Source organism: Pieris napi, chromosome 18 (genome assembly GCF_905475465.1).
Source record: "Pieris napi chromosome 18, ilPieNapi1.2, whole genome shotgun sequence".
In the NCBI taxonomy this organism is placed as follows: domain Eukaryota; kingdom Metazoa; phylum Arthropoda; class Insecta; order Lepidoptera; family Pieridae; genus Pieris; species Pieris napi.
This window is the reverse complement of record NC_062251.1, coordinates 11551894-11561207: the sequence shown is the minus strand read 5'-3', so window position 1 is coordinate 11561207 and position 9314 is coordinate 11551894. Positions and strand designations below refer to the sequence as shown.

General features: G+C 34.8%; 2 long non-coding RNA genes across 4 annotated transcripts in view; both read right to left on the bottom strand.

Annotated features, from left to right (window-relative positions):
• Positions 1–1528: 1528 nt before the first annotated feature.
• Positions 1529–5047, bottom strand: LOC125058717. Of its 3 annotated transcripts, none has more exons than XR_007118480.1 (3): positions 4680–5047; positions 3730–3823; positions 1529–2271 (listed from the first exon to the last, which is right to left on the bottom strand). It is a non-coding gene; the product is annotated as an uncharacterized LOC125058717 (long non-coding RNA). The 3 variants fall into 3 exon arrangements; XR_007118479.1 differs by having other exon boundaries at positions 4684–5045; XR_007118478.1 differs by having other exon boundaries at positions 4860–5043.
• Positions 5048–8501: 3454 nt separating this feature from the next.
• LOC125058721 overlaps positions 8502–9314 on the bottom strand; it is a 32886-nt gene continuing 32073 nt past the window's right edge. The window contains exon 4 of the long non-coding RNA XR_007118484.1: positions 8502–9152. This is a non-coding gene — a long non-coding RNA (uncharacterized LOC125058721). The remainder of the gene's footprint in view (positions 9153–9314) is intronic.

The following is a 9314-nucleotide window of genomic DNA, read 5'->3' as shown; positions in this document are numbered from 1 at the left end:
CCATCTTAGATGGTCTAATTGAAATAAACGATTTGACTTTGACTTTGACTTTGACTTTGACCAATCCCTCTCCGAGCGGCTTGATCCTTTGGCGTTGCGTAGAGATGTGGGGTCACTCTGCATCTTCTACCGCATTTACCATGGAGAGTGTTCAGAGGAGTTGTTCGGATTAATACCTGCAGCTGAATTTCATCATCGGACGTCGAGACAGAATACGAAATTCCACCCGTATCACCTCGACGTCCGCCGTTCCACAACTGAGCGTTTTTCAAGGCAGTTTTTGCCGCGCACAACCACTATGTGGAACCAGCTGCCCACTGAAGTATTTCCGAACCAATTCGACTTAGGGTCCTTCAAGAAAAGAGCGTACCTATTCTTAAAAGGCCGGCAACGCACTCGCGAGCCCTCTGGCACTGAGAGTGTCCATGGGCGGCGGCATCACTTAACATCAGGTGAGCCTCCTGCCCGTTTGCCGCCCGTTCTATAAAAAAAAACATAACACCAATACAAGTACACACCGCTGACGGATAAAGGGAAGCGGGGAATACAAATAACGAGCACGCACACAACGCTCCACAAACCAGCCTGTTGAGGATTAGGGAGCCTCCCACCGCGGAACTACGTAGTACGCGGGCTTAACCTTTCATATACCTCAACTCAAGTGGAGTGTCAAGTGTCAAGCTTAAAACAGTGTAACACTGTTTTTTGTATCTACTAGATTTCGCTGGTCGTGTCCACATGTTATAGGGACGGCACCGCTTTTGATATTTATGTATGTATGTCAATTTATATCATGTGTTTGTCCTAATTTTGTGGTCCAAAAAAAAAAAAAAAACCTCAATCGAACTATGACTGTTATGAAGTTAGAAGCTTACCCGACATTTCTACAAGAAATTAATACGAACATTCCGAATTATTGGAGCAAAATAGAAAAATTAAAATTAGAATTGGATTAAGCGCACCAAAGAATTGGAAACCTATCACTTGAAAATTCCATGAAAAATATTGAAATTTCAAAACAAAAGGAAACCATAAATAATCTTAAAAAGAAATATTCTTCACCTTATAATACTACTACTCCCAACACATTATCAGGAAGCAAAAAAAAAAGGAAAAGACAAAGTAGAAAAATAAAGAAACAAAAATTAAATGCAAGTTGTGGCGACTTGGAATTATTAGAAACCTCGATAGAGGGTCTTAACGCTGATTCCAGGAGCAATTTTATAAAACCTAAAGAATGTTTACCGTCCTCGAGAGATGGCGCTAGCTATCCAATAACTGACCATCTGCCTAACACAAAATTCAAGATACATATAATAGGCAGTCAATAATTTTTATTGTTTATTTTTAATTAAGAAAACCATGAAAAATAAAATATTTAGGGTGTTTATTTTTAAATTTATTCAAAAATTAGGAAAAAATCGATTAATAAAAAAATCGATTATTTTTTTAAGAAAAATCGATTAATAAAAAATCGATTTTTTTATGCAGAATGTCACATCCCTACGTGAGACTGATAAAATGACAATTTCTAAATATCAAACTTATTTAATATGATTAAATATCCTTAACAATCGTAGCATAGCGCCATCTAGTGGCAACTTGCAAACTTACCGAAATAAACGAATGCTTTCGTTTAGCCATAGCTAAGGTATTCGATCAAAGTTCATCTGATTTCCAATAGAGGGCATCTTTATTTTTTGAATAAGCAAAACTTTACTCTCAAGCCACGAATTATTGTTGCACTTATAGTATGAATGGGAATGGAACGCTCTTTTCTTGAAGCCCCTAAGTCGTATCGGTTTGGAAATACATATCTACTGGCAGCTGGTTCCACAGAGTGGTAGTGCCTTAAAAAGCGCTGTATTGTGGAACGCCAGGTGTCGAGATGGAGGATGTCAGATGAGAATTTAGCAGTTTGCCCCCTGTTCTGAAAAATATTCACGCGATATACTTAATTAATAAAACTGTACTACACATATAACCTTCACAAATACACAAAAAAGTTTGTATGTTAGTAATGTCTATATTTACTTTTAACAAACAATCTTTACCGAGAATCAAAGTTATTACCTAAATAAAGTTTTAAACAGGCTAAACAATATGTTACATGAAACTTAGCTTAGTCCCTTGTGTCCATGCGCACAGTCCCTCAGCCGGCAGTAACTGCAGCTGCATGATGAGTAACAGGAACTGCTGGACTCGAAGCTTATGGAGTCGAACTGACGACTAAGCTCTCCAGAACTCGGCAACGATTGGGACCGACGCCATCTGAAAAGTTATTTTTTTTTATAAGTCTTTATCTTGCAATCAGTCAGCTAGACTATGAGCAGATGTGTTGAGAGCTGTTAGGCGTTCAGAGCAAAATCTCCATCGAGACTGCTACTCTCTTTTAACCGTGTCTATCAAGACTTAGGATTTGTCGCCTTTTAAGCCTACTACTAACTAACCATTAGTTGCGTGGCAAGCTTATAAGGATGCATTTCTAGCCTTTTTCTGTATTTCATACTCGAGGGAGATCAAGAATCTCCTCTTTGACAGTCCTGATTTTGAGGTGCTCATGAATCTCCGATGTTTTTATATATTTTGGTTTCAAGAGCATTTCGTAGATGAGTAGCTTATTATCTACTGACAGTTTGGAATTTCAGCCAAGTAGCCAGTAGAGTCCTCTGTATTTCAGGTTGATTTCTTCTCTCTTCTTCTGTATGTGTTGTTTCCATACGAGTCTCCTATCAAGGTGTATTCCCAAGTATTTTACACAGTTTTCTTGCGGAAGTTGTTGATTGCACAGAGTTACTGGCGGACAGTCTCCTCTACGGAGAGTGAAGGTTACATGAACAGATTTTGTCACACTAGTTTTTATTCTCCACTGAACTAAACACGTCTAACTTATACTGTATTGTACTCCTGACTTGGATGACCCACACGTGGGTGTGAACATTTTTTTAAATTTATATTTTAATAATAAATATATTTACTCAGAGATAACATTTATTTATTTACACTTCGTTACCATAATGTACAAAATCATACATACAAAAAAAAACTAAAAAGAACATGTAACTATAACTAAAACATTCTAATGATGAAATAAAATTTGAAATAGGTCCAGTAGTTTTTAAATTTATCATATACTTACAAATCTTTCCTCTTTAACTAACACTCCTCACGGTGTTAAAGAATTGTATTTGATATTGACCAAAATCTGCCTAAAAGTGATTTTAGTCTGTAAAAATGTTTTATAAACCTTGTACATGCCCTAAATATATAAATATAGGAATAAACTAAAAATAAAATAGTGTTATGAAAAAAATTAAAATAATCAATGTAAACTTGTTATATCAGACTATGCCATCAATGCCACATCTAGTAAAAACTCAAATTCGTACATCCGTGTTTTGCTTGGTTGACTGATCAAGTTTATTATGTCTACCCACATTTTTGGTGCTGTTCTGTTTTGTTACTTTATATATGTACCTACATCTGTGCGCTCTAATTTCTAATTTTTAATCTTAGTTTTAAATATGTGTTTCTCAGTAAGTGAATTTTGTATGCAATTCTTATGAGAAATAAAGTTATTCTTAAACCTTAAATATTTGTAGACTATGAAAAAACCAAAAAACCAAGTGTTTCTAAATTAACATATTATAAGAACTAATGTGTTTTTAATTGAAATCTATAAAACACATATTTAATACACTAATACATTTAATGAACCATAGTACTTACCTCTCTAGACCACAGAGCTTGATCGGCCTTGGCCAAATCCTCTTTTAGTGAAGACAGATTTTGGGTTAAAGTTGTTTCTTTATGCCATAATTCACTGAAAAATATGTGCAATTAAAGGAACAATATTCATTTCATTTAATAGCGGAAATCTCAAATCAAAGCTCAAATAAAGCTCACGAAGTACAGTGAGTTGACTTTGTGTATCCTGTAATCTATAATATAAAAATAAATCTCAAAAAGTGTTGGTAAGCGCATAACTCAACAACGCCTGGACCAATTTGGCCAATTCTTTTTTTATAATATTCCTTGAAGTACGAGGATGGTTATTACGGACAGAAAAATTTAAAAAAATCGAGTGAAAAAGTCTAAAAACAACACTTTTGCTATATTCCCATACAAAAGATTCGTAATAATACTTAAAAGTCAATTTGAACTTTAATACCATACCATAAAGTTCAAGTATTAGTGGAGGGGTTCCGGGAAGGTAAATTTTTATTTTTTGACATAATGTATTTGTTGTCTTATCAACTTTCTGTTTTTTATCTTACTAGCTAGACCGGTGTCCCGAATAGTAGAAAAAGTATTTAAAATAAAGAATCGACTGTTAGGCGGTACGATGTTCGCCAGGCCAGCTAGTTTGTTATAAATATTCAGTCGGGGATACATAGCTTATGAAACAATAAGCAATTCATAATTCTCTCAATAAATTACTACTTTACTATAATTTTAAATAAAAATCTGCTAGTTATATAAAATCCCTTAAATCTAGCACAGTAAGAGTTATTTAAAATAACTGTTTCATTAGCAAACATACAAACCATATAACCAATACCATGATAGCTGATGAATATTAACATTATATTTATACAATGTTAGGATAAATTTTTGCTATTACTAAATAATGATCAAGATGTCAACAGATATGTTAGGTTATGTTTTGGCCAACATACAAACCAGGCTTGGCTTCTTAATTAGATCCCTCCATCAAAGCATCTGAGGAGGGTTGTGAAACCTGTTCAGTATGTGTAGCCTCTTCTACAACCTCATCACTACAAACAGTAGCATCCTTTGACACCTTATCACCAACCGCCATTTCATTCGACATTGTCAATTCTAATTATATCACAAACCTAGTCTCAGGCCTTGTATAACCACATTACAATCACTACACTACACACCATATCCAGACATTTAGTATATAAATTATCAGAAAATGATTTCAATTAATTTTCAGAAAATGATTTCAAATTTCAATACAATTAAACCATACCATACGTCAACTTTAATACCGCTAGACAGACGCCACATTTTGACTTTGTTATCTATAATCTATGGTTTAAACTTCATGGTTGCCACAGACAGCTACAAATAATTTAAAAAACATAGTAGTCTTGAAGTAGTGAAAAAATACATGTCTGAGATAGATGAAGTAATAAAATTGCACGGCCATGAAGTTTTAAAACTCCCACCTTATCATAGCAATCCCATAGAAATTATTTAAGGAATAATGAAGCAAACAGTTGCTGATAAAAATGTTAATAGCCCAAACTCGGGGGGATTACTGTTTGTAAAAAATAAGGGGGAGAGGGGGGGATTTCTATTGGAGTCAAATTATACCTCTCAACAAGGCGGATTGTTTGAGCCCAAACTCGGGGGGGGGTTACTGTTTGTAAAAAATAAGGGGGAGAGGGGGGGATTTCTGTTGGAGCCAAATTATACCTCTCAACAAGACGGATTAATTGAGCCCAAACTCGGGGGGATACTATTTATAGAAAATAGGGGGGAAGGGGGGGAGATTTCTGTTGGGGTCAAATTATACCTTTCAAAGAGACAGATATTATAGCACTAATTTTAACTTGCCATGCCAAATTCAAGTGAAAGGTTGGGAAACTACACGCGAGAAAACAAAGACATCAGAAGGAAATAAAGGGATAAGCTGGTTAAAAACAAAATATATACACAAACATATTATTACATCCTAAAGGTGGCCATTCACGGTCAATCCATATGGCTTTCGCGCCACTGGCTCGATACTCGACGTCGTGCCGAGCCAAATTGATGCCATTCACGAACGCGCCAGCGAGCCGTTCCATTTGATCATTTTGAGTGTAGGCGTCGATAGCACCGGACGTGTTCATAATGAACTTCAATTCAGAAGATGAGTTTTATTTATCGGCCATAGCGATTTGTATAGTTTTAAAAAAAAGGAAGCCAAAAATAAAGTGGTGTAAGGATTGGTTGCTAAAAAGATCGCGACTCAGTCACATAAATTTAATAAAGGAATTGACTTTGGAGCCAACTGACTGGAGAAATTATATGCGAATAGATGAACCTACCTATTTTAAACTTTTTGAACTGAATAGAATATAGAAAAATAACAATAAATCTATTTTCTCACTATTAAAATCATAATTTGGTCAAATAAAACATAAAATTAGTAAAAAGTATGTATCCTGAAGAGTGCTAGTTGATTAAAAAAATACTGTTTTTATTTTCTATGGTACTCAAAATACTTGTCAATTGAATTAAGCCACTATGGTTCTCATGGCCTGAAATAATAAACAGCTAGGTTATAATTATAAGTACTTTCTTTATTAAACTCTTTCCTGAATGAAGCTCTTAGTTCCTGAAGTTTCTTTTTCACTGTGTCAATAGTGGCGTTAGGCGATTTGGTTTTATAAAAACTTAGCAAAACCTCTAATGCTGCATCGCGTTTTTGTTTGTTGTGGTAATATATATCTGTTACATCCCACAAACACGTCAGGTCTCTAAACTTATAAATAAATTGATTAACAAAGTCACGGTTTGTCATTATGAAAACAATTTAAATTTACAATGCGTCACGTGCTTCTCGTCCAACGGCTAAACGCAAACAGAAATCAAAATGGCGTGTTTGGCTCGCGAGTAACACCATTCACGAGCGAGCAAACCGTACGGCACGATGGCTCAGACCGACCGGACCGTTGGTTTTCCGCATTTACGAGCGCGCCGCCTGCGTATTCACGCCGCGCTAATTGACTCGGCGCGATGGACTTTCGCGCAGTTGGAATTCCATCGCGCCGAGCCAATCCATTTGGACCGACAGTGTTTTCACATTCACGGACGAGTTTTGGAACGACAGCGTGCCAAATGTATCGATGGATCGCCCGTGAATGGCCACCTTAATGTAGTCACACTTAGCTGTAAGTTTCGTTTCTGGATATCACGTTAGTATAATTAGTATTACGTCTGTGAGAAATACGCATTGTAGTCTGTTGACAACATCTTAAACTTATACTCTGTGATTAAAAATGCATTGACGTTGTACGTCTATAGCAAATGTCACTACGCTAAAATAAAACTAGTGTCAAATTAATGTTCTATTATGGTGGTCGTTTACATATTAAAGTTGTTTTATTTAGAAAATTAGTGTTTTAAGTATATTATTGTAAGTTTTGATGGCGTTTTAGTAAGTGAGTACTGAGTGTATCAGTGTTCGAATTCCTGTCTTTTTTACTCGTGGAAATCAATGGATATATTTGAAGAAGTAAGGTATGCGAGGCGCATACTCTTTAATTAGTACTACGCTACGCTACTCCGAGTCGAAGAAAAGGTGGTTTTTGTTTTGAAATGGTGTGATACGTTGACAAATTGAGATTACAGTTATGTGCGCATTGCTTTAATTTTGTATAATATTTATATGTGTAAACCAAAGTACTGACAAGACATATCGTGGTACAAATTGATATTAAGTTCTATATATGCTGTGCAGAGTTAACATATTTTCTATATTGATAATAGACCTAATCACTAGCTATATTTATTAGGAGAATATTGTACATTTATAAAGTGCGACTCGACTTCATCTAGCTTAGGAAGACATTGTAAAAGTGATTTATATAGTCCTACTTGCAAGAATAAACTATTTCATTTCATGTAATTGTGAGCGGCCACCTCAAATTGATGGTGGAGACCATTCTCGAGTCCTCACAGTACTTTGGTGAGTCCATTACTTCTTACTCATAGATTATTAGCTTCCTTTACATATTTTTTTAATACATGCTGTTACACATTATGTATTATTTTGTAAGGTAAATTAAACTTAAGTTTGTATAATGAAACTATTATATTTTTATTAAAGTTAACATTGTTTTAGCTTCAACCCTTGCTTTGCAATTATTAAAGACTAATTATGGGTAATTAGTAGTTGGCAAAATACTATTTTTCAGTTTTACTTGATCATATCTTAGTTATACTATATAGTACTTTGTATGATGACTCTCGTTATTCATTGTCTCATTCTGCATCTAAATCACCTGTATATTATAATACAAAATTGAGTTAGTATGACTTGCCTTGTTTACCTATGAGCTTTGTATCATTAAAACTAAAAGTTTTTAATAAAATTTATTCAATACATAATATTTTAAACATCATTAGAATGGTGTATAATCATTCTTGTTATATTATGCTGTCTCTCTGCATTCATAAATTTGAAATCCAAAATAATTACAATTTGACACAATACCTTAGGAAAGTCTTAAATAGATATTATCATTAACAAGATATCCAAATAGATAGGTGACTAAGCTCAACCTTACATTTCCAAATATTTATTTCTAATAATAGATAGAAAATGGATAGATAAAAAACTCTGATATCTTTTTTATTCTTCCTTTATATTAAATATATATTATAAGTACTGTGCCTTATGTTTGAATGTGTATTCCGTTTTTTGCTTTTGTGTACAATGTAATTGTTTGGATACTGTTGAGCAAATAAATAAAAAAATATTAATTTGTTTTATTTATTTTTAAGATCCCTATTATCCTTATTATTTAATATAAATACTGGAAACTACAGTTGACTTGAGCCTTGAATAACCGATTTAATTCCTGGAGGTTTCAGCTTTTTGGCGCACGTCGCCCCGCCTTACAATTATAATTTTAAAATGCGCCTGATATAAAACTTGCGCAATGTCGCAACATACTCCCGGCCGTTGAAACTCTTTCAACATTCTTTTTTATTCTTCTTGTACCGGCAACTCTCTGGACACTCCATCCAAGCCATTTCTCAGCCACTGCACTCGACCTAACTTCCAGCAGAGAGGAGCAGTATTGTGCTCGGCTATCAGCACTAGGTCCCCAATATTAAGATTGGCAGATTTGTTCTCTCTCCATTTAGTGCGCTGTTGTAATTCCGCCACGTACTCCTTTTGCCATCGTCTCCGAAAGTGATGCCTTAATTGCTCAATTCTCTGGTACCTTTGTAAGTGACTAAATTTGAATTCACCAAGACCTTTAGAAGGCACTGAGGTTAATGGTCGTCCAATAAGAAAGTGTCCTGGGGAAAGGGTATTTAAATGTTTATTGTATGATGATGGATTTGCAGAATACTCCTTCTTTCGGCTTCAATTTGGCCATCTCTACATCATATTATGCTGCCTGAAATATCAATTATATGCAATAAAATATTTGCTTTATTCTAATAGGAACCTTGTGTGTTAGTGTTACCCTATTATATAGGCGCTAGACTGTTAGCCCAATATAATTTTGCAAACCCAATACCCAAATAATACTGGGTGACAGAAACCATGGTATGAAAAG